This window comes from Conger conger, chromosome 11, assembly GCF_963514075.1.
Source record: "Conger conger chromosome 11, fConCon1.1, whole genome shotgun sequence".
NCBI classification, from domain to species: Eukaryota; Metazoa; Chordata; class Actinopteri; order Anguilliformes; family Congridae; genus Conger; species Conger conger.
This window is the reverse complement of record NC_083770.1, coordinates 22,882,121-22,906,473: the sequence shown is the minus strand read 5'-3', so window position 1 is coordinate 22,906,473 and position 24,353 is coordinate 22,882,121. Positions and strand designations below refer to the sequence as shown.

Here is a 24,353-nt window from a genome sequence, read left to right as displayed (position 1 = left end):
CCAAGAGCTGTGTGGATGTTATCTTGGCAACAACAGGGGGTTTTATTTTCTTTGTCTAATGTCTCCCCATGTGCCAATTTGTTAGGTTATTGTGTCATTTGGACAATATTTGAATATTTTGTGGACAAATCAGGAGCAGCGCATCACTGTATCTTCAAACAAACAAATTATTCCTGCACATTTTATGGGAATCTCTCCATTAATTAAGTCAACGTTTCGGTCCAAAGACCTCTCAGATGTGAAGTTGTGGGGCCAGTGTTGTTGTTGCCGGCGAAGAGGACTGCACTTGTGATGGTAACACTTTAGCCCAACGCTCAGTTCCAATAAGTCACAAGCCATGTTAACAGGCGCCCTGATCGATACAGGAAAATGCACAGAGGTGACCTTTGGAAACAGTGGGGCAGCAGGAATGAGACCCCAGAGATCATAGCCGATCATTCAGGAGTGTATTAGCTGTCACCGGTCCTAGGGATACCAGAAGCACCTACAGCCAGGAATCTGGGAAAGAGTGACTGATGTGCATTACTATAATTTGCACACAAAAAAAAATCTGTCATGTAATTGCTCGGTGAAACAATGATGAAAATGTGCCTCTACACAGCACTGTCACTTAGTAACTGCAATCTACCCACTTACATTCTAAGTGCTTTTTTGTGTGAAGATTTCCATCAATTATATACGCACAGACCTGGAGTCGATCACGCTGTGTCCTTTACCCTAACCCTTGACTTATTACCCTTAGTACTTATTTCTGAGCAAAAGTTGCAATCAATCAATCAAAGATTGACTAAATCGTGACCACGCACGCACACGCACACACACACACACACACACACACACGTCTAGGTATCCATATACACATACACACACATGCGCGCACAGCACACATCTACACGCATGGACACACACACACACACATACACATCTATATGCATGCACATCCACACGCACACACACGCATATGAAAGAGAGATGCAGTCCTGAGGCTTGTATTTGGAAACATTGGGACTGCTATGCTAGCGATTAGCAGCCGATGTTTGTTCAGCAGTTAAACATTGCAAACACTGAGAGGGCTCTTATCACTTCTCTGTAGCTATATGTGGCAGCCCTGATTAGGACGCAGTAATGCAGAGATTAATATGTAGGCTGGAGAGGTTTTGTCCACAGGAGATGAAGCACCACAGAGGCTCAGATGACTGACCTATTCATCCATTAACTGGTTTTGCCAGTTCTGATTCTCAAAGGGTTAATGTGTTGCACTGTATATCTACCTTCTGACAACAAAGCTTTCTCATTTTCATTATCTGGTGGCAAGTTACTGGGAAAGGAAACAGTATCTCACTGATTGTGAAAGAAATTCATTTTTTTAAGATACATATTTCATCGAGTAGCAGATATCTTCCCCATTGAATTATGACTTAATTAGGGCAGGAAGTGATGTAAGACTGACACTTGAGTTGGCCGTGTTGCCCATCAGGAGGCCAGGAGAGCTAATAGAAGAGTAATTAGAGGGATAGCTCCCTGGCCATATGTCACAATACCTTACACCACAATGTCCACAAGCACATTAAATATTAACCAGCGGAAAATTCATTACAGGGTCTCCTTGTCCTTCAGCGGGGAAAATTAAACACAGAGAGCCGGCGCATCCATCACTTTATTCCGTGTTTTGCTCCAGGTGTAAATCCTCTGTTCGCCCGGAGTGTCTTTAAAGCGGAACGTTCCAGTGTGACCGCGCGTGTTCCCTCCGCACTGTGTGTCCGCCGTGTGTGAAGCCGGTCGAGTCTCTCTGTGAGTGTGTGTGTGTGTGTGTGTGTGTGTGCGTGCCTGTGCAAACAATAGAAAGAACATGATAATAAGCACATGACAAAGTTTGGATGTAAAAGAGTTGGCTTAAAGCTTTGTTGCTAAAATTTAGCTCAGCTCAAAACACCGCTATTGGACAAAGTGCCAATGTATCCATTATTTTTCTTGGTTGTGTTAAATAACGCACACGTGACCGTGAGAAGAGGGCATCACTCCAGACCCTGAGAGAGCTCTTAGCGGGAGCAGTGCCCGTGGGGTCTCTTTCCACTACCGAGTGTTCAGCACACAGCTGCTTCTGCCACAACTCAGTAGAGGGAGCTCTTTACAATCAAATTAATCCAGTAATAAAATAAATAAAGAAATAAATAAATAAATGCGCTCACTTATGCGGCTTCCTGAAGGAATGTATTGCAAATCTTCAGTTTATATTTTCAGGCTTGTAAAACAGTGGAGGTGAATGCAGATCATTGGAGGCTTATGTAGTCCCAGACATAAAAAGGCACAGTTTCCCTGTACACTGAAAATGGGCAAAAAGAATTACTGTAGCCAGTGCTTTCCTGATACTGCCTTTGTAAATTTTAAATGAAGGTATTCACAGTAATAATAATAGTAATGAAAAACACTCAGCACATATAACACTACATGCTTTCTCCTGATAGGGATGTTTTCCAATATGCATTTGTACACACATACATTTTCAGTTTTACCACCGATACTGCAAATTTGTTTGCCTTGCTTGTTCTCATTGCTCCTTTGTTTTTGCTCTTTATTTTTCTGTGGGGAAGACAGCAACAAATGAAGAGGTACGTCCTGCGCTGTGGCTGGCCCTCTGGGTACCAGGGACCGTCAGCGTGAGAAAGGTGGGTCACCGAGGGACAGGCTTGTTACCACCGAGCGTGGAAACCGTTTCTGGTCAAACTGTCAGCGCTGCTCTGCCCTCCAGTGTCTCAGTCCAGCAGTCTGCAGTCCTTATGAACGTTTGTTTCTCTGCGCACACCTGACACCTAGACCCACAGCTTACTTCAGCTGCCACCATTTTATGCCAAGGCAATGGCTGCTAGGCTCACGAGATGAATCTGTAATTAATTTCTACTATACTTCACGTAAGAGATTATCTTTTACTGATACGGTCCTCGCCAATCCTCAGACAAACTGAATTGTTCAGTATTGCTCTCTATACTGTCTTATCTTTACAACTGCCCTAGAGTGTGGCAAGCGACTTGATATTATTACTAAATTATTCTATGGTTATGATATTATTACTGTAACAACTACAGCTAATACTATTACGATTTATTTGTTTATCTCCATTGCCATACATGTATAGATATTTCCTCTGCACAAGTAACTAAAGCCTGATTGGTGTTCAACTAATCTGCAACTGCTTATAAAATAAAGCCAAAAAGCTTAAAAACTAAACAAGAGGGCTTAAAAGTAGACACTTAAAGAACAGTAGGTTGCACCCTGCAGTCTGAAAGGCACGTTTCAGAGCGTGAGTGCGTAAGTACAGGAGAACTGTGGCAGAGTGATTCTGTCAGCGCCATCAGTACAGTGAGGGGGGGTTATTCCTGACAGGAGAATGAATCAAACAGCCCCCCCGTCCCCAGGCTGGAGTAGTGGTGTGTGGCACAGGCAGCGCAGAGGAGCCGGGCGGAGCTCTCCCAGTCCCGGGGGCAGAACGGAGAGCGCACGGACGGATGTGAACCGGGAGGGAGAGGGAGGGAGGGAGGCAGCGAGGGAGCGAGGGATGGGGAGTTAATTAGAGATGGCCGTCACTGCGCCTGGTCATGCTGGCACTCTTCCAGCTGGCCCTGTGCCAGCCCCCCCCCACACCGAGCTGACATAATGAGATGTGTAAGCTAATATGAAGAGGCCGATCTCTCTGTCTCCCGATGCAGGGAGAGAGGGAGCGCCTCCTAATGGGATTTAGCCGGGTACTTGAGTTGATGGGCTGGATTAAGTGGCAGTGAGTCTGACCGCGTATTGGCAGGGCTAAGTGTTATTTTACTGGTGCAGGCCGTGTGTGGAGTGCCCAGGCCCTCCCCTGCAGCCCTCTGTCGAGCGATGCGGGGCAGCTGGATGAGAGGGAAGGCTTCTCCCCCGCCTGCCACCCGCTCTCTCAGACAGTCACCTCAGCTATGGTCATCGCAGCCCTGTCCACACACTGGGCCAATCACAAACCCTCCTGCTCCACCATAAGACGTAATACTGTACAGGTTCACACCTTTAGATTCAAATACATTTCTGTGCTTGATTGATCTTGTCTGGTGCGGATCAAGAGGACAAGGAAGTGGGGTTTACACTTTTTGAGAGTATTTAATAGGTTCCAATACACCAGACAAGCTCAGTAAAGCATAAAAAAGTATTTGAATCCAAAGCAATTAAGTATTTGACCCCTTAAAAAGCATTTCTTGCTTTCATAAATATCTCTCTGAACAGTGATCCAGCACCTGTTTTGCACATATGCACAAAAGGTGTGAAGTTGCACAATCATTTACTGGAAATAGTGTATTGTTAAGAACATTCTTCTTGTAAAAGAATCACAACCCTGTTGCTGAATGGTCCTTTAAGTTTAGCAGAAAGAGGCTGTCATCTGGGACAATCACTGTCCTCTCCACCCTTCAGACGTAAAGGAAGACCGGGCCCAGTCTGGGGCCGAACGACTGCACTCGTGTGGGAGAATAAAGGCCCAAGGAGGCTCAGGGGCAAGCGTTTTACCACAGCGGATAAATACTTATATAAACGTCCCCATGCAGGCCATGCCAATGACAACAGAAATAACCACCGTGGGGATGTATGGTCCTTTGTGCCTGTAAAACGTATCGTTCCAATGAAGCTGTCGCCGTCACCACATGAATCGTTATGTTATAAGAGACAGGAAGATTAACGCTGGCTTTCCTCTCCGTCCTGTAAACGGCCCCCTCCACATAATGTGGTCGTGTAAACCCCCACACACGGAGTTCGCGGGCAGCGCTTTACAGGACGATATCGAAATGTCCCCTCGTGCCGCGCTCTGGGGTGTGTGTCACGTATCTGCTTTGAGAGTAAACACGGTGGAATGCGCTCTCGTATTTTCCAGGGAAATGAAGACACGGCGGTAACCTCCCGTCAGAGCTGAGACAGAGTGTGCTGCTCAAGGAAGCGCAGAGATCTAGTTAATAAAACTATAATACTAAAACTGGCTTCACACCTCACTCTCAGCTAATGGCAGGGTGGAAAATCAGCAGTTCTCGGCTGTCGGGGACCGTGAGTTGATGATTCCTGCTGTAGTAAATCACTGTAATGGAACCGGAGCCTGACAATGAAAAGTCTCACTTAGATTAGTTAACTAGACCATTAACATAGACCTGACTTCTAAGAACGGTAGTGAAGTGCACTCTAAAACCATATCGCAGAAGCAGGGTATTAAGCTCAACACAGCTTCAGTGTGGCAGCTGCACTCTTCTGCTAACTGCCACAGCAGATGAGTCAAATCTCCAACATGAGATGGTTCACATACTTTACTTTACCTTCAGAGGGAAACCAGGCTTGTGGAATAAAGGCCTGGATTCAATCAAGATGTTTTGAAAATCAATCATGTTGGAAAATCCAGGTTCAGAAAGTAAAATTCCTCCCCAGGATTTTGTTCCAATAATCAGGATTTGCTAATTAGCACAATTCTTCAGCCAGGAGGTAGAACTGATGAGTAAAATCATCTGGCTGAGTTGATGGGTGGACGAAACACATGGTACAACTTTTACTTCCCGACCCCTGGACTGTACACCTCTGTATGTGTCCTTAATTTTAATTTAAGGATTTGAGGGCCAGATTTGAGTATCCTGCTCTTCCTCTTGACTCACTGCTCTCTTTTGTCACTTTTTTTTGTCTTTCTATCCACCATCCTTATTTCACTCTTCAACAAAGATAACTCGTCAAGTTTCTTCTGTGCAACGGACCATTTCCTAAGAGGCCTCAAAGTAAGAACGTTGTTACGTGACGGCTCTGCTGGTCCGTGGGCCAGGTTTTTGTTGCGGTCCTGAACAGGAGGCTGGTGGGCGAGGCCAGGGACAGCTGTCTTTAATTGAGGCACACCTGTGATTGGCCCTGTTTAACTCTCTATTTAACTCTCTATTTATCTCTATTTAACTCTCTTCATCTCTTTCCTGCAGCCAGGTTGTGACACTTAAGTTGTGGCAAAGTAAAATGGCCGTAGTTTATTTGGCCTGTGGTCGCTAAACGGTCATAGATTCTCCAGGTTACCTCTGAAGCTGCAGTGCTCCAGACGCAGTCCTGGTGAACAGAAAGCTGGTGCCAGGACCTGCACACAGCTCCTACATCACCTACAGCCAGTGTGATTTGTATATTCATTTAACAGGAGTTGGTGTTCATGCGTGCGTGTGGCCTCTCCTGACACAGTGACCTGCGGCACCTAAAATTACTGGCACACTGTGCGAATTCTCCCATGTCCTTACTGAACAGCTATCCCCTCCGCCGCTGGTGACCGAGGCATAAACACAACGTCTGAGCCAAGCTCTCTGTTCTCCCGATTATTTACACTTGTCACTCGCAGAGCTCCAGATGTGACGGGCAGTACAGGAGTAACGTAGCGCATACGCAACAAACGAGCAGAAATAAATTAACAAGAGCTTTTTCTCTGATATCCACCCGCTCCTTTTCCCCACATCTGGTCCTCGTAATGCGGAACTACCTTTATTTTTAGATTCATCTGAGATTCTCGTGAACCAAAGTTCCCCCTGCTAAGAGTTCCACTTAGGGTTCATTTATTTTCTGGAGATGATTGGCTTATATGACATAATTAAGATACTTTAGATCCAGCATGACCACAAAGTAATTTAAGCATTTTAAAAGGAAAAAAGCTCCCTGCCCCCTCTCTAATTATGGTAAGGGCAAAATACAGCTAATCTTTTGGAACTACTGGAGATTGACCACATGAATTATATATTATGATCAGAGGCAGTTTCTTTATGTCCGTGTTGCATCAATAATTCAGTATTACAGCTCGTATCCTGATTTTATTGTAGGGCTCAGTGACCTTCCTTATTTCCTAAGGCATTTTTTAAGAGAGCAGAAATTATACGGTCACGTCTTATCCACTGGAAATAAACTGACACTGTTTTTAAAAACAAGGGAAGGTAGAATGGTTTTCAGACCTTGCAAGATCATTACATAGCGAGCAAAAGATGATCATTTACTGTACAACGGTACAATAACAACTAAATTCTAAAGTAAGCGGCAGTAAGAAGCAGAATAAACTGTCATCAGAGCTAACTGTTGTTTTTGTACTGTAGCTTGGGCTGCATAGGCAGAAGGTTCAAATGAAAAACAGCACTCATTTTAACCTGTAACCAGTGGGAAAGAAACACCAATTTAAATTAAAAAGCACCTGGAACGTGAATGTGTGTGAGAGAATGAAACTCAGGGCAAAAGCTTGGTTGGATGCAATCAATAATGCAGTGAGCACGGTGCCAAACTACAACGACTCCATGAGGTTCAAAAGTCTACACTTCCGAGTTTTTAAATAAAAAATGGGAAATCAATTTCAAGTTCCTAACAAAAAATTATGAAGTAAGGTAAAATGACCTCACTTAATCGCCAAGGCAACCATGCAGGTTTTAAAGGCTTGGTCCACATTTTTTCTAAACTTTGTTGATCTTTTTGTCTGTTGTTGGTTGGTTGGTGTTGCAAATAAGTCCAGACGGGGGAGAGGTTTGTGAACCTGTTGCCCCCGGCCATCTCAGACGTGGTTTATTGAGGGTGTGGGACTTCTTTATGCTCGTAATCAGAGGGAGGGGCCCTTTGAGAGAGGGTTTGCTGAGGCCCAACCTGGACGTGTAGCTGGGTGGGGAGTGTACAGCTTTATTTGCTAGTTACTAACAAGAGAAGCGCTAATGGTGGGTCTACAACCCTCCCCTCCCCCGTTCCAGTGCAGGCAGAATAACAGGAGGCTGCAGAAGGGCTCACGTTACAGGTGGCCCCTCAGAACCTGAACGGCGGTTCGGCACTACAGCACTACAAACAGCAGAGGCAATGTCTACTTAATCCCACACTACTGAATATGGAAATACAGATGGAAATACAAGGGAGAGACCATGTCTACTGTAGCATGCTACATGATACAGTCACACTTTACAATAAGGTTCATGAATCGGTATTAACTAATGTAGTTGGAAACATTAATTAATGATGGACAAATACATTAATTAATCATGAAATTAACTTTTCATTTGTTAACAACTACCTAACATATTTATTACATGAAATTTATAAATTAGAAAACTAACTTAACTAATGTAGTTGTTCACCTGAATTAATGATGTACCAATACATTAACAGAGCTGTACAGATTAACTACTCAGTAGGTAACAACTACATTAGTTCATGCCAATTCATGGAACATTATTGCAGCTCCCTGAGCAAAGAGTGTGTGTGACACACACTTCACTGAACTGAAACACAACTATCCACATGTTGTTGTGTATATATTGTGTGACTGAAGAAAGGGTTGAGTGAAGGGCCCTTCAGCCATTGTTTAAGTGAGAGCTCTGGGCAGCGGAAAGGGTGGGTGGGTTCGGGGGGGTCAGGAAACCTGAGCTGGACAGGTGTCGGGGCCAAATTCAAAGCGAGCTGTTAAATCTGCCCTCTCTTAATCCTGGGGCTACACGCATTCGCTCTTTGATATCGCTATAGCGACACCCATTCACCCAGGCTCCACCCCCCCGCTCTCACATTGCCTAACATCTGCAGTCATGCGGCACGGACAGTGCCAGCCGGCCAATGGCTGCCTGCGCAAGCACAGCTCTACCAATGAGAGCAGACCTTCATAGTCTTCAATAGGAGGGCCATTTATTTCTCAATTACTTTATCTTTTTGTCTCAGGAATACATCTTCATGGTTCCCTGGTTCTATGCTACTGTTATTTTCAGGGTTGCGTTGATATATTTGGTGCAAAGTTTACTTAGACTTTGCTCCCATTATTGTATTTATTAATTTATTTTTTGCTAAAAATGGAACACTTTAACAGATCAAAACAGCGAGCTTCCTCCTCCCCTAACGGTTCAAATTGAAAGGTATACAATGTTCCTTATCATTAATTTTTGCATCTAAAAAAGAGCTAGCACACATCTGCTGGGTTTCACCACACTTGATCAAAACAGTGCCCGGCATCACCAACAGCCCAAAAAGTTCAAAAACGCACCACTCCTTCTTCATACATGTTACTGAGATCATTGGTAAAATAATACCTCTACCCCAGTATAGATCCCAGTAAATGATACAGCAGTACACAGTTGTGTATGTAGAGTATGTGCTCAAGACATAGGCTGGAATACGCCTACTATGGATGGTGGAAAAAAAGCTTTGTTGGGTTTCACATACACACCCTCCTGGTTCTCATGTCACTAATGAGCTGTCTTTTTGTCTGTAGGCCTTGTCTGTACAGGTCAAGAGATAAAGAGCACTCAGCATCTCTCTCTTTCCCTCTCTCTCCTTTTCTCTATCTCTCGCTCTCTCTTCCCCCCCCCCTCTCTCTCCATCTCTAGTTATTTTATTATTTTCCCTGTTCTGTGTGCATGTGTGGGTGTGTGTATGAGTGGGTATTCGGATATTGTGAACGTACAGGTCTCATGTATTTTCTATATTCTTTGCAACAAAGGAGACTTAAAAGTCAAAATGTCTCGGTCTCTCTCTCTCTGCCCCCTCTCTCTATCTTTCTCTCTCTGTCCCTCTCTCCCTCTCTCTCTGTCCCCCTCTCTCTCTGTCCCTCCCTCCCTCTCTCTCTGTCCCTCTCTCTCTCTGTCCCTCCCTCCCTCTCTCTCTCTGTCCCTCCCTCCCTCTCTCTCTCTGCCCTCCCCTCTCTGTCCCTCCCTCCCTCTCTCTCTCTGTCCCTCCCTCCCTCTCTCTCTCTGTCCCCCTCTCTCTCTCTCTCCCCTGTTACACAATGCCATCCTGCTTCATTACAAGGCTTCAGATGTTAGAGTGTAATGCCCACCCCCTTCATCTCCGGCACTTCAAAGCCCCATGTCCTCCAGCTCAGAGGTCCGATACAGCGTACAATAAATCATTTTTGCCACCAATTCAGCCTCTTTTTGTCCTTTCTTCCAGCCTCTTATCACCGGAGATATCCTGTGTGGTTTAGCAGTAATTAAAACAGAAATAAGACCTGTACTGTGTCATCTCCCAGCACAGCCCAAAATTAATTATGACTCACACGGTCATTTCATGTGCTCTTGTGAAACCAGGTTTACAACATATAATTCAAGCTGTCGGGTATTATCTGTAATAATAAGGATATCTAATCTTGATAGATAAGCCACCCCAGACATTTAATCCGCCTTGGGTGAGCAGAACAATGGCACTGCCCTTAATTTGATTCAGAGGGGTCCTATTGAGCCAGGATGTAAATTCAAAGATCTAGGTAGATCTGGCCAGCCCACAAATTGCCTCCCTCATACAATTAATGTGACATGTGTATTGGGCGTGTGCTGATGGATTATGTTTACCCTGAAAGGCTCTCTTACGTAAAAGGGCTGCAGGCGGAGTTGTGCTGCGTGATTAAATGGTCGGCAGACGGAAGCAAGTTCAGGTCTGTTAAAGAAAACTCTGAAAACTCTCCCAGCAGGGCAAGGTTTCTGTGGAAAAAAAAGTTAAACAAGTTCCGGACAATGCATTCACACCAAGGCCTTTCGGCTATGACGGCTTCCTAATGGCGACAGAGAACTTATCTGAGCTAACACGAGCTAGGATTCAAACAGCGCTAGTCTTTAACTGACATACACATAACTTGTCGCTTTTTTCATCACAAAACTGTTGAAGAGTTCGATTTTGTGATTGTTGAACTCGCCAAACTGGCAGAGAATAAAAAACACAGCCTACGTCTAGTTGTAAGTGAAAGGGTTAGGGACAAGTTCTGATTGAATACAGGCCACTGTATCTGAGACGGGTGTTTGTAAAACAGTTTGAAAATGTGTCTTACGTCATACACACTCACCCGGGCAACATTTGCCAGGCATTATGGCCAATAAAGCAAGCTATTGTTTCTGAAAACGATAAATAAATGTGTCAAGTCTTTGGATGAATTTTGCCCATTTGAGTATACGTCCATTTTGCATGAAAGTTATGCACCTAACCAAATACAGTGCAGTTAACAGAAACAATAAATCAAGTTTTTTGTTCATGACAGACAAACAAATGCTCAAATGTCACTACTGAACTAACCCAAGAATGTTGAAGTTGGTTTATTACTTTGTTGTGCTCACTGGCTGTACAGAGAAACCAGCACAGAAAATGGGACTCGGACGCAAATTCAGTCAAATACAAGTTCTTCCACGAATGCTGAGTACGTAAGAGTCACAATATAAACCTTATCAGCATTGTGTAATGTCGGCTGTACGCCCAGGTGATAGATGAGGACCTGAGACCGAGAAATAGAGACATTATCACAGGGTTGATAGAATAACCCAATGGGGACGTTTCGTAAAGTGACTACTAAAGATAATGGCCACATATCCAGTGCCATTTCACTTAGTCCTTATAGTTCCTCAACCGCTGGATGACTTATCAGGCGAATAAATCCCATAGCATTGTAGCACTGGTATAATTGACGGCCATGTGTATTGCAGATGCCGAGCTAGCGCCCACCATGTTGAAGGGTTATTATAATGTGCCTCTGAGCTGGGAATTAATGTGTGTTTATGCTGACAAGCGTTTAACAGAGAGCACAATCAGAGATGTCCAAAATGGAATACTTATTGCTCATAAATACACATTAAAGGTTTTCCCTGAGAAGCACTATCATTATGTGGGATGCAGAGCTACAAAATTAAATACCTCTCCTTGTCTATTAACATGTCATTTGACAAAGCTAAAAATAACTCATGATAGACTCTGAAATGCAACCATAAATTATATATGCTGAAATCCAAAGTAATAATAACAATGATTATATATATATATATATATATATATATATATATATATATATATATATATATATGTGTATACATACACTGTATATACTGTATATTTTATAATAAAGACTTGATGGTTTTCAGTTTTATGCAGATTCTTTGCTGAAATGTCAGCGCAAATAAAAGACAAGATTACTGGAAGATACGGTGTGCGGGAGTCATTCATGTTTAATCAAGCAGAAAGTGTTGAGCAGAAATTAGGGTTCAGACCATTTTGTTCTCAAACTGTCCTTGGCAGACCAGTGATGCTAATAAAACAAGCTTAGTCACTTACATTTGGAGCCACATTACTTTACTATAATTTGGCAAGATGTGTTTTCAAAGCACATCTGCACATGAAAATAATATACTTGTCTTTGTTGCGGTTTTTTTTTCAAGCACAAGATGCCAACTTGCACTACACACGCTACTGCTAGCACTGAACAGATACTCAGACTCTGTTTAATGTTACAGATTTTCATTAATCTGATACTGAATGCATGCAATGAGGTCTTTTTTGATGTGGGAACAAAAATAAAGATGTAACTCCTTTTTATAAAGATATAAAAAAAGATAACTACCGCCTTTTTGGGACATTAAGACCTTGACAGTAAATCCTTCAGTACTCATTCCTTAATTTGACAAATGACCTCAGTACAGATGACTTATTATTCACCCTTTTGCAAAAAACCTTTTTAATGTTACATGTTTTTAATTGTTATGAGGAAAGTCTGAACAGTCTGATAATTTAAACTGTCTGAATTGTTTGTCAGTGAACGGGGAGCTCCACAGACGGGAATAGAAAGGGCTATAGGGAAAGGTAGTCCTCGTAAGATCCAAGGATATGGACGTGTGACTGCACTGTACAGTATCTGAAACTGAAAACCGACACAAATCCCAGAATAAATGAGCTCCTGATTTTATTTTTCTTACAGCAATCTGTCATGTTAAACTTCAAGTCAGAAGGCTGAGGATGACATGCAGTGAAAGAGAATGCCTAGAATGTCTCCTGTGGTAGGACTAGAGGTATCAGCAACAACCCTGAGCAATAGATACTAAATTACACTAATTTAGCAGTTTGAAGCAGCCATCTCTGCTACAACACGCTACCATGTCAACCCATCACCCAGTGCCTCGTAGGAAACTCATAACAGGCGTCTCCCAACTAACATGAGACAAGTTTCCTGGGACAAAACCATCTACACGAGTAAGTGAGATCTTGCTATGTTCAGTGAAATATCACAAAATCTGTGAGCAACTGTACCCAAAACAAAAATAAAGCATGTTGTCTACTAGCCTATCAAAAACACATTTCAACCATAAGCTTGATTCGCCAGCAAATAAAGATAATAATGAAACGAATCCGGCTGAATCTGACAATAACGAGAAGACAGAAAACAGCATATGGAATCTACCTGCGGTACGAGGTGAGAGCAAAGACACAAAAACCAGCGGCGCATTGTTAAATGGCAGCATTGATTTATTGGCTCCAGCTGCCGGGTCATTAATTTATGGAAAAATAAAATGAGCGTGGCCTTGGCGAGGAATGGATTTGTGGCTGGAGGGAGAGCAGTGGAGGCCTCCCCAGTCACTTCACCTTCTGTATTTATCCTCCGCCACTCTGTAGTGCTAATACCACGGACCGCGGGAGCGTCAGGGGGGCTCTGGCGGGGAAAGGGGGTATGATTTGGGATGCAGGCACGGAGGAGAAGAAAGAAGACCGGGGTCCTTCACTCGAGGGCTCAGGGAGGCGACAGGTCAGGGTGATTTGTAAACAAAAACAAAAACGCGCCATCGAGAAGAAATACAAGGGCATCTTCCCCCTCCACCTGGTACTTTCCCAAGTAGTTTTGATGCACATATTGACGCACATAATGATGTACATTTCTGATGATTACTGAACATGCTGTGTGAGAATCAAAAATTCAAGGGTCATTTAATTTCATCCCTCAAAGTCAAGGAGGGAAAATTGCGGTATGAATCACAATAGGCCTAGGATTCCAACACGGACCGAATATTCACACTGAAAAAACACAAACTGTGTTTCATCTGTGTTAGGAGGACTGGGAATGGAAAGTGGACAATCTTTTTGCCCATGCTTTCAGGCACTTCCTGTTGAGATAGTATTTTTGGCTTTTCTCCACTGCGTGTAAAACACTAGAAGCAAGAGCATTAATAACTCTTGAAAACGGCACTGATTACAATTTTTTTTTACTCTTCTTTAATCATGTCTTACTGAATAAGAATACATAAACAGTCTTCAACAAATCTGTGGGATAATTTTCTGTTTAAAAGTGGGTCAGCAGACCACAAACCTCAGAGCCTCCAATAAGAGGCAGTTTAGATTCCAGACGTTGATAACTTGGCAACAGTATGGCAGGGTTGTAAAATGCAACATATCATTTATTCAATCTAAGATTAATTACTGTACTTGTCTGTGCCTTCAACAGATGGAAAATTCTATCCATTACCAAAGAACTGCAATAGAGAAACTCACCTATTTGACTGAAAGACAATGAGTTAATAAAACACAATAGAAAAATGTGGGCTGATGTCTTTGCTTGTTGCCAGTAACACAGCTACAAACGCACCCATTGTTTCTCCCCAGCGAGACAAACTAGTCGTACATTTCACAACCAATGGTCGTTATGATGCTTAAGACAGTTCAGTCAAAGACAATTGCTCTCTGACTCTATATCTGTGTTCTCTTCCAATCAAATCATAGTGTCAGCAGATATACTAATATTAATAATATAATTAGATTAAATGTATTTACATTTATTGATTGTAATAATAACATATTTACACAAGCCTGATAATCGTGATATTAATGAGATGATAAAACCAGATGGGTCCTGTTCTGCTCAGAGGGTTCTGTATCTGTCAGAGGGGAAGAAAATATTACATTGAGGAGAAATGTCAGGAAATGTCAAAGTTCCCTGCTCATGTGAATTTTATATCTTTCCCCGTACTGTGTTCTCTGTGGGATTTCTCCGCGGTAAAGCGAATGAGAATGAGCTCCCATGGGTCTTCCATGCCAGACAAACAGTGCACAGGTGAGCTGTGTGGGTCTGATGGGTGTTGATTGCTATTGTTGGGCTCTGATTATTATCAATGTAGCCTGTCAGGTGTGAACGTCCGCTGTGTTAACAGAAACCTACGCTGGGAGTTCTGTGACTTACTTGCCTGTAATTGTAGCACATTTTCACTTTATGAAACCAGAAGGTTGATTACTAAAGCCTTGCTGCCTGCACAAGCTCACACCTTGCACAATTTCTTCCAGATATGTCACTCAACGGACAGGAAACCGTCTTCATTTCAGACATGCAGTAAACCCTCCCATGTTCTTGAAGCCATTAGACAAGTCTCACACATATAATTAGAAGTGTCCTAAATAAAGAAGTGTCTCACCTAAGCCCCACTATGACAGCGTAATGTAAGTCCGGGTGAAAAGGCATTGAATAAAGATTTGATGGGAAAAACTTGCACCTACGCACATAACAGATTAACCTCCGCCCATATATGTCACCTGTGTCAGAGACGGATGGAAATGCTAAGAATTTCATCTTACAATGCCAGCTTTTCAAAATAAGCTCTTTACAATTGATTGCATTACGTGTACAATAGCGTAATGGCAAAATAAAACATTTATTTCAGGGGCAGTACATCACTTCAGGTAACCTATAAAACTACAAAAACACAAAAATAAATTCCCTTTGTACACCAGTTTAATCTTTAAATATTTGGTTCTATTTTAATTATGAAATGAAGATGTTTCTCTTATGTATAGCTTAATTGAGTACAGCAAATTTATCACTGACCTTTCTCCTTCCTGTTGCTGGGTAATGAGCCAATTACAATGAGCCATATTAGCTCTGCGGAAACAGCTCAGTGCAATAGGAAGCCAACCTAAATGACAGAAACTAGGCTCATAACAACTGGAGTTCATACACATTATTCAGAATCATTTGCATCCTTTATTTTATTTTTAATCAAAACCTTCATTGCCTCCACCATCTGCTTTCCAATGAAGGGTTAAAAAGGAAAGAAAATAAAAATTACAACTTTTTTTTTATAGATGCTGTGAAAACGTGTTTACTTTGCACTGAAATCCAGAGGGTAAACACACTTACTTTCCATGTTTGGTTTACCATGAAAACAAACGTATCCCTGATGGTATCTTGCACAGGCAGGATCCTGGCCAGTATAGCTGTGATTGGGCCCCTCCCCCATCCTGCTGTAATTGTGAGATGTTTATCCTGCAGCCTGAGGCCGGGCCCTAATTATCCCCACATGAACACGCCAAAGCCCAGCGCTGTCATTAAAAATAGAATGGCCAAAAAGCGCAAAACAGGTGTGACTGTTAAGGCTTCCCTGTCCGCTTGCCCGTCTCTCTCCCTCTCTCTTTCTCTCTCACTCTGTCCCCCTCTCTCTCTGCCTCCCCCTCTCTCACTCTCTCTCTGTCTCTGTCTCTCCCTCTCTCTCTTTCTCTCTCCCTCTGTCCCCCCCTCTCTCTCCCTCTCTCTCTGCCCCCCTCTCTCTCTCACATGTTATTCTTGACTCCACTCGTATTTAAAAATTCTACTCAATTGGCCAATAATCCCATCCAATCAGCTGCTGATCACAGTATTTCCCACACAGGCACTCCAGGGAGAGACAGTGCACTCTGGGATTGGTAAAAACAGGAAACCCAAAAAGGGCTCGCGTATATTTTCATTCTCAACTTTCCTTTACATTGTTTACAAGTGTTCTCTCTCCGCCCTTGACAGTGACTAGGCGCGCGTACGATCGGGCCGTATGGAGGCCCGTGATACGTGGCGGGCGATGCTGAAAGAGGAGAAAGAGAAGAAGAGAAGGGGCAGCACAAAGCGGGGACACGTGACGCGCGGCGGGGACACAGTAAACGCGGGCTCAGCTGAAAGCTCAATGACCGGCCGGCCGCCGCTGCGAAGCCTCTCCGCATTTCTGTTTCGCTGACACACGGAGGTCAGAGGTCATCCGCTGGGACTCTGACCCCCGAGGCTGGATCTCCCCTTCACCGCGGGGCCTGGATCCTCTCCCCTCCCCGCCCGGGACGTTCCCTCTCTAATATCACTGGCAGATGTCGGGGGACGGCGTACTGTATCCCCCCCGAACGTTCGGCCTGCCTCCCCTCTCCGACACTTCATCAGCGGAGCGGAGATTTAGGGGAGGCCCGCTAAGAATGCGGGTTTCATTAAAGCCGAGGGGCTGAGCAGGAAAGCGCCTCTGAATGGGGCGCAGTGTTTCCACCGCCGCATCGCAGCGACCGCGCGGCTCCGTCCCAGCAGCAACGGGAAAAAACACATTAATGAAGCGTTTAAATCAGGCAGAGCGTCGTCAGGTTTTAGATCCAGCCCGCTGAACTTTTCATACTGTCCGCATTCAATCCCTCAAAAACATAAACCCCCGCCCCCCCCCCCCAGTTCAACTTGGAGCAGTTGTGCGAGCAGAGAAATGTGTGTTTGAACACGCAGATACTACAGGAGAAGCGTGTTTGTCTGGCGGACTTCAGTCTTCGGCTCCTCCCAGAGGTGTCAGGCTCACAGACTGACGCGTTGTTCTCTGAGCGTTTTAGGACATAGCAGAGGGGTCTCTGAGCTGGAGTCCATGCTTCATTACCTCACCGTCTCTCAGCTCTCTGTGTGAAAACTCACTCAGCCAGTTCTGCCCTTCACTCAAACACCCAGCAGTTATCTGAACCTGAATACAGCCATCCTGTCTCTGAGCCCAAACACACATACACACACACACACACACATACCGCACACCACATGCTTAAACACATACACACACCACACACATACATATACAGACTCACACACATGTATACACACACACACACACCACATACACACACGCACACACACTACACGCATACACACACATACACGCACACATGCACACACATACAAATACAGACACACACATATACACTCACACACACATGCACATACACACACACACACACACACACACACACACACACACACACACCACATGCATATATACAGACACACACACACAAACCACACACATACACACACATATACACACTGACACAAACACACACACAATACACACACACACACATACACATACACGTGCTCAAGCATGCACACACCCACACAATTACTCTCTACAAATAGCTAACTCTCCATGCCAGATCAACCCTGGCGACCCAGTGAGTGTGTTAATCAGTGCTGGGGAATCGGCCGTTAAGCGTTTGATATTAAAATGCCGCTTCACGGCGCGGCGCGGTAAAGACTGGAGAGCTGTGGCTAATGTTCGGCCCTCATCCTGTTTCCCCCCAATCAATTTATCCCCCCAAATGTTTTTGGTCTTAAAAATTTAAGGCCAGACACGTAGCATGCGCTGACTGGTCAGGCACGGAATAATGTTAATAAAACTTAACAAGCCTCGATAAACGGGCCCCTATTAACAGCAGGGTCATGGCCACAGGATGCACTCTCATCTCCATGGAAACAAAATTTTTCTATTTACCAACTACAACTGTTGTTCTGTCGCTAGGCTTTTTGAGTTTTGCATTTTGTACCGGTCATTCGCAAGGTCAATGCAACGCACTGCAACAGCTGACGCAACCGGAGATGCCATTTGCAGTAAGCTACATTAAAAAAGGCCCTATCAAAAAAAGCATGGGGCAAGCACTAATGGTACAGGGCATTTGACATGCGCATGGCCAAGCTGAAAACATGATGCTTTCAGTCACTTAAGTAAATAGGTTGATTGGTTATGAACATTAGTTGCCTCTATTAAAGCTACTCCACTGCACTTCAAAATGCAATTTGGCAAGGGCACACAAATGCCCTTATTCTGGGGAGAAAACATCATTTTACCACTCTCCTCCTCTACGGAAAATTATGCCTGAATGCAGCCCTGCAAAATGCCTTTCCAAGACACATCTTTCACAGGGCTAATCTTGATGCACAAACAGGTTAAATAAATAATCCACTCTCACACACATACATAAACACAAGCACACACACACATACACAAGCACAGATAAACACATGCACACACAAGCACACATAAACACATGCACACACAGACACACAAACACAAGCACACATACACACACATGCACACACACACAAGCACACCCCAACACACACACACTCACACACACAAACACACAGACACACACACACACACTGACACACAAATGCACACACACGCACACACGACAACACAAGGAAAAGAGAAGGCACTGTCAGACATCTAAGACATTAACAGTTTATAGGAACATACAGTTTGTATCTTTAAAAAGTACATACAGGTGCTAAGGGGCTCATGGAGGTCGATTTTGCTTTCTATAGCATGCCAGTCTTACATACTACATAAAGGGGGTGGTGCTTATCAATTTTCATATGCAAATAGACGAAAAAGGCCCTTTTTATGAAACTGATAAACGTACACGCAAAAGGTCCAAATCGAGAGGCTCCACAGGCAAAATTTGGCCCTCAGGCAGATGATTAGTTCAACAGTCTCCCATTTTAAAACTAATACCAATCTTCATTCATTATCAGCAATTTACACACATTATAAAAATAATGATGGCACTATGGCTATTACCCAAGTACTCAGCATTACACTGTGGTTGGTGAGGGAGGGAGAAGTTCCCATACAAATATATACAGCAAAATATATACCAAACAGACCTACATTCCTACTTGGTTCTGCCATTTTTGGTCATGTGACCCAGCCCCAGTGCTTTCTGAGGAGAGTATAATGGGCCTTGGGCTTGAGATGAAAACAGTCTTCCGCATTCCAAGGTAACGACAGAAACACAGGCGTTCGTTTCCAACACAGCTTCTGATCCAAGTAACCACGGTGACATATGTAGCGCCACTAACATGAAAAATATGCCAGCACCAAGAGTCATGCCCTCTGATTAATATTAATTATGAAAATAGATATGCGTTTACTGGCAAGATTACCAATTCATTTCTGGAATATCCTTGTTACATTTCAGTAAAACATACTTTGTCATGCTTACATTTTTTATTCTATTGCTGAGACTAGCTGTAAACAAAATGAATGATCTATAGCTTTTGATCAAATTATATATTTTTATTAACTTCTCAATCTGCACTTACATACCACTGAAAACAATACAATTTCAGATGACAACGGTATCAACCTTCCGCTAAATTATTTTCATCCGACTACGTTTATGTTTGAATCTAACGGGTTTACAACACATTTGCAGAACATTTGAAATTGCAACTGTGATTGCAAACGGGTATATATAGTACAAAATTGTGTCATAAATTGATATTGCCTTGTGTATTCATTAAGTTGTCCGAAGCCAAGACCATATTAGCACCAGGTTTCACTAGCCACAAGTGGACAGGAAGCCATATCACATGGTTTCAAATTCCAGCAACAATACCAGCAGAGATACTGATTTTTATGCTTCAAATCAAATCTTCTCCAAATCACTTCGCCCGATGTGTTTCACTGAAGTTGCCACTGATAACAATGTCCAATAGAGAAATAATTACGAAATTGTATCTATCTAATTTCATATTCTGTATTTGGGCTGTACATTTTGAAACTGAATGATGAATGCGCAGAAATGTGTGATATACAGGAGTTTCGTCCACTTCTTCACTTCATCTCCCACTCGAGCTCAATACAACAACCGCAAATTCACAAAAATGGGCCATGATGTCATTCACTGGTGTGAAATGAACAACAGAAAGTTCATTGTGTAGCAGTGAACAGTTTGATCTCATGTTTGAAAAGAGGGGGCTCTTCAGGGAGAGGTTAGCCTTTATCTGATAAACATTAGACAGCACAATAGAGGGGAGGAAACTGTCATGTCAGCATTCAGGATATACAGGTTTCAATGGCATTTTCTTAATTCCACCTACCTATCCATGTACTGATGACCAAGGGGCGGTTCCTCTAACTTAACAAAACACAAAGCCACAGAGTCATCCATTAAGGAACGACATATGATTAACATTTCAAAATGTTTAAAATGTAGGGCAGCCAGTAGCCTAGTGGCTAAGGTACATGACTTCAAGCCCCAGTGTAGCCACAATAAGATCTCTACAGCTGTTGAGCCCTTAACCCCACATTGCTCCAGGGGGGATTAGCCTCTAATCAACCATTAGTCGCTTTGGATATAAGCATCAGCTAAATAACAAATTAATGAATTCAAATGGAGGAAATTTACCCCAACAGAACATCCGGCATAGCAGAGATGTGGACATGGGGTTTAATCAATATTTGTGTTAACAGAAATGCAACAATTTTAACATTCTTCTTTAACATTGGTCTGGATTCAACAAAACCTCAAGCAGAGTCACAGTTATTATTGAACATACAAAATTGTTTTTGAAAAGAACTGGTATATTTGTTAGTCAAAGTTCAGGACACTTCAATTGAATCCAGGTCACTCTTTCTCAAAGTCATTTCCCAATAACTTCCCCTTAAGACTATTCATTAAGCCACAACCCCACCCCGTCCAGCGTCCAGGCCCACTGGCAGCGATGCATAAAATGTTTCATCCATCTTGTGAAACATCATCAATGACGTTTCACCAAAGCAAACCTGATGAACAAGCCGATTATCGTCTTTAACCCGTGAAATAGTTTGAATTCTTTCACTGCGGCATCAACCAGCAATACCATCTTTCCTGCTATCTACAGGTGGACACAAATACATAAATCATGTGATAAATAGGAGCCTCCAACCGTATAGCATGGTTTTGCAAGTCATTACACAGCCTACACTCTAAAAAAGGAGGTTCTAATAGCAACCCTATGATTCCATAGAAGAACTCTATCTTGTTCAATAATAAAAAAGAAATAAAAATGGTTCTTCGTCTGGGAGCTTTCACACTTCACACCTATGATAGGCTGTTCCATAAACAGCTAAAAAGGGTTCCTCTATGGAATCAAGCCAATAACAGACAGTACGATGCTGCATTACAAAATGGACAATTGAAATGAGAGAATCTGGGGGCCAGTTAGTCATTACAGCCTAAACTCGGTGACACCAGAGCTGGCTAGACCACATCAAAGCGCCGTGCTGCTGTACATATTTGAGTACGAGGGTCAGCAGCAAATGAATGTTCATTTCAACAAAGCGAAAGTCGGACGAGGGGGCTGGCTGTCGCGCTGGTTTACTTTGACTAATCTGCGCCAAATCTTCTCCTTTTATCCGCTCCGAATGACCGCGTGCGGCCGGAATGTCAACCTTTAGGAGACGCAGGAGTGGCTTCACAGCCGGCCGTGTTGTCAGGGGTCCCATGACCCGCTTTTATCGACTAATGTAACCGTGATCTTGCAAAATGTATAAAAATAAATTCGCTTCTCCTTTTTTTCCATAAAAATGACACTGCCCACTCTTGCTCCTCGACGTGTGAGTGTGTCTGTGCATGCTACAACAACCGTTACTGGTCTAATGTTTAACTGTACCTTTCGCGAGGCTGGTTTAATGTGCAGAGATAAATTATTCATTTATATGCTTAATAGACACGACTCATTAAACCCACAATCCTCCTGTCGTCTATTTGCAGTACACGGCGACCTCTCTTGAGTTACTCAATGTCACCCTGACGACAATTCAAATATTAACCTGCCTCTCCACGATAAAAGCTTTATGATAAAACGGAACAGAGCCTGAGGCTGGGTTTAGCGCACAGAAATGTTTGGGAAAATATATACATATTAATACATATTAATATTTAATCATAATCACCTAAGTGAAGGGCAGAATTAAATTTATTGATGTTGGAAAAATGTGCTTACCACTTAAAAAAGCGCTTTTTTTCAAAGCCTCCACTGTTAACTGGCAGGTCTGTTAAATACATATGTTCCTGATTAGGCCTGAAGTCTGACACCAATGTGATCAACATACAAGTTTATGAGCACTCATTATCTCCTGTTATGTCTCGGTTTGTGAAAGTCTGTAAGGCTTAGAAGCAAAAGCCTTCACACATCTACTGCACAGGTGTCAACACCAGACCTGGGTCAAATACGCAATTGTGTGGGATTCAAATATTTTTCTATACTTTACTGAGCTTCTCTGGTGCATTGGAACCTATGGAATACTCTCAAAACGTGCAAACCCTGCCTTTTGTTAGCTCAATTTGAATCCAAAACAATTATGTATTTAACTCCTGATTAGCGACAAGAAACACACAGTTTGCATTATAATACTATAGTACATTATTGTAATGAAACATAATGGAAATGCAATAAAATATCCATGAAAGATCCACTGACATACTAGAAAAACTGATATTGTTTTTATTCTGCAACATCCTGATTTATTCCTTTTTTTGACTAACACTGGGGTGGACTGTAGATTGTCATCTTGAGAATTGGTCTCTCATCGAACCTGCCGCCCTGCCTAACTCAAGGATATAATGACAGATCTGAGGAGTTAAAACCAGGTGAGCCAGTTCTGGAATGAGGAGCATAAGGGCTCTGTAATTACACATCAGCCGAAAACGACGTTCCAAAAAGCACAGTGCAATGTCTTTAAGAAATCCACTATCTTTGCTCATTTACCCTCCTAACACAGCACTAATTATTAGTACGCATATAAAAGTTATGTTACAAATGGTCAAGTGCCACATACTGTGAGATACTAGATATTGGGGAGTATAAATATTTAAGTAATTATGCAACAGATAATGTCAACAGCATCAGATCTGTATTTCGTAACTCAACCTCTGGCGGGGTATCCTGAAAGAGGCAGATAATTATACAACCCCTCCGCCCTCCCTTTCCCACAGCCTGACGCATCTGCACATATAAAACATTCTGTCCTGTTCCTCAAACCAGCGGCAGATAAGAAACGGCAAAAAACCTCTGACCAGATAAAAGGCATGGCACTTATACAACACTGAAAACAGTAAAGTGCAGTGAAGATGGTTTTATCTGTTTTTATAGCGGCTGAATGTATGATGCGGCGGGGGGGAAAGGGTGAACAGCACCAGGGCCTCGGCAGGTGTTTATCAGCGGCCGGGCTCCGGCGGAGGCTGGAGGGCTGAGCGTCTGAGCTGGCCCGCTCCCAGACCTCCACGCAGCAGTTCCTGTTACACACAGACCTTTCGCAGGCAGATTGCGGAGCCCTGCCATCAACACCGACATGCAGTTCCTCTGATTACGCGAGCTTATCTGACATTACATACGGCGCAGAGAGAGCTGGACAACCTTTAACTCTGGCCATGTTGATGTTTGTGGTAGCATCAAATAACAAATGAATATGTCAGTGCAGTCAATCTTTTCTTTTTTTATAGTGACCAGAGAACTAATCCTCAAATGAAAACTGTTACAAAGGTAAGAATTAATGAGATCTGAAAATATACTTTCAGATTTCAATGAACAGTACACTGTTAAATGTACAGTATATTGCAAACAGGAATTAGGTTTGTCATTATTATTATTATTATTATCGGTCATCAACTAATAAATAAACCTACTGGAATTTGTGTTTAAAGCATTACCCTATGTCCATGTGCCCTTTAAGTAAATGTATAGATTGATCCCCACGGTGTGAATAAAACATTACTAATCCTGGTACATAAGTGACCCTTCACTT

At 43.0% G+C, this 24,353-nt stretch overlaps 1 protein-coding gene across 2 annotated transcripts in view; it reads right to left on the bottom strand.

The window, feature by feature from the left end:
• Positions 1-24,353, bottom strand: part of arid3c (AT rich interactive domain 3C (BRIGHT-like)) — an 83,024-nt gene that overhangs the window by 31,316 nt on the left and 27,355 nt on the right. The window lies entirely within an intron of this gene.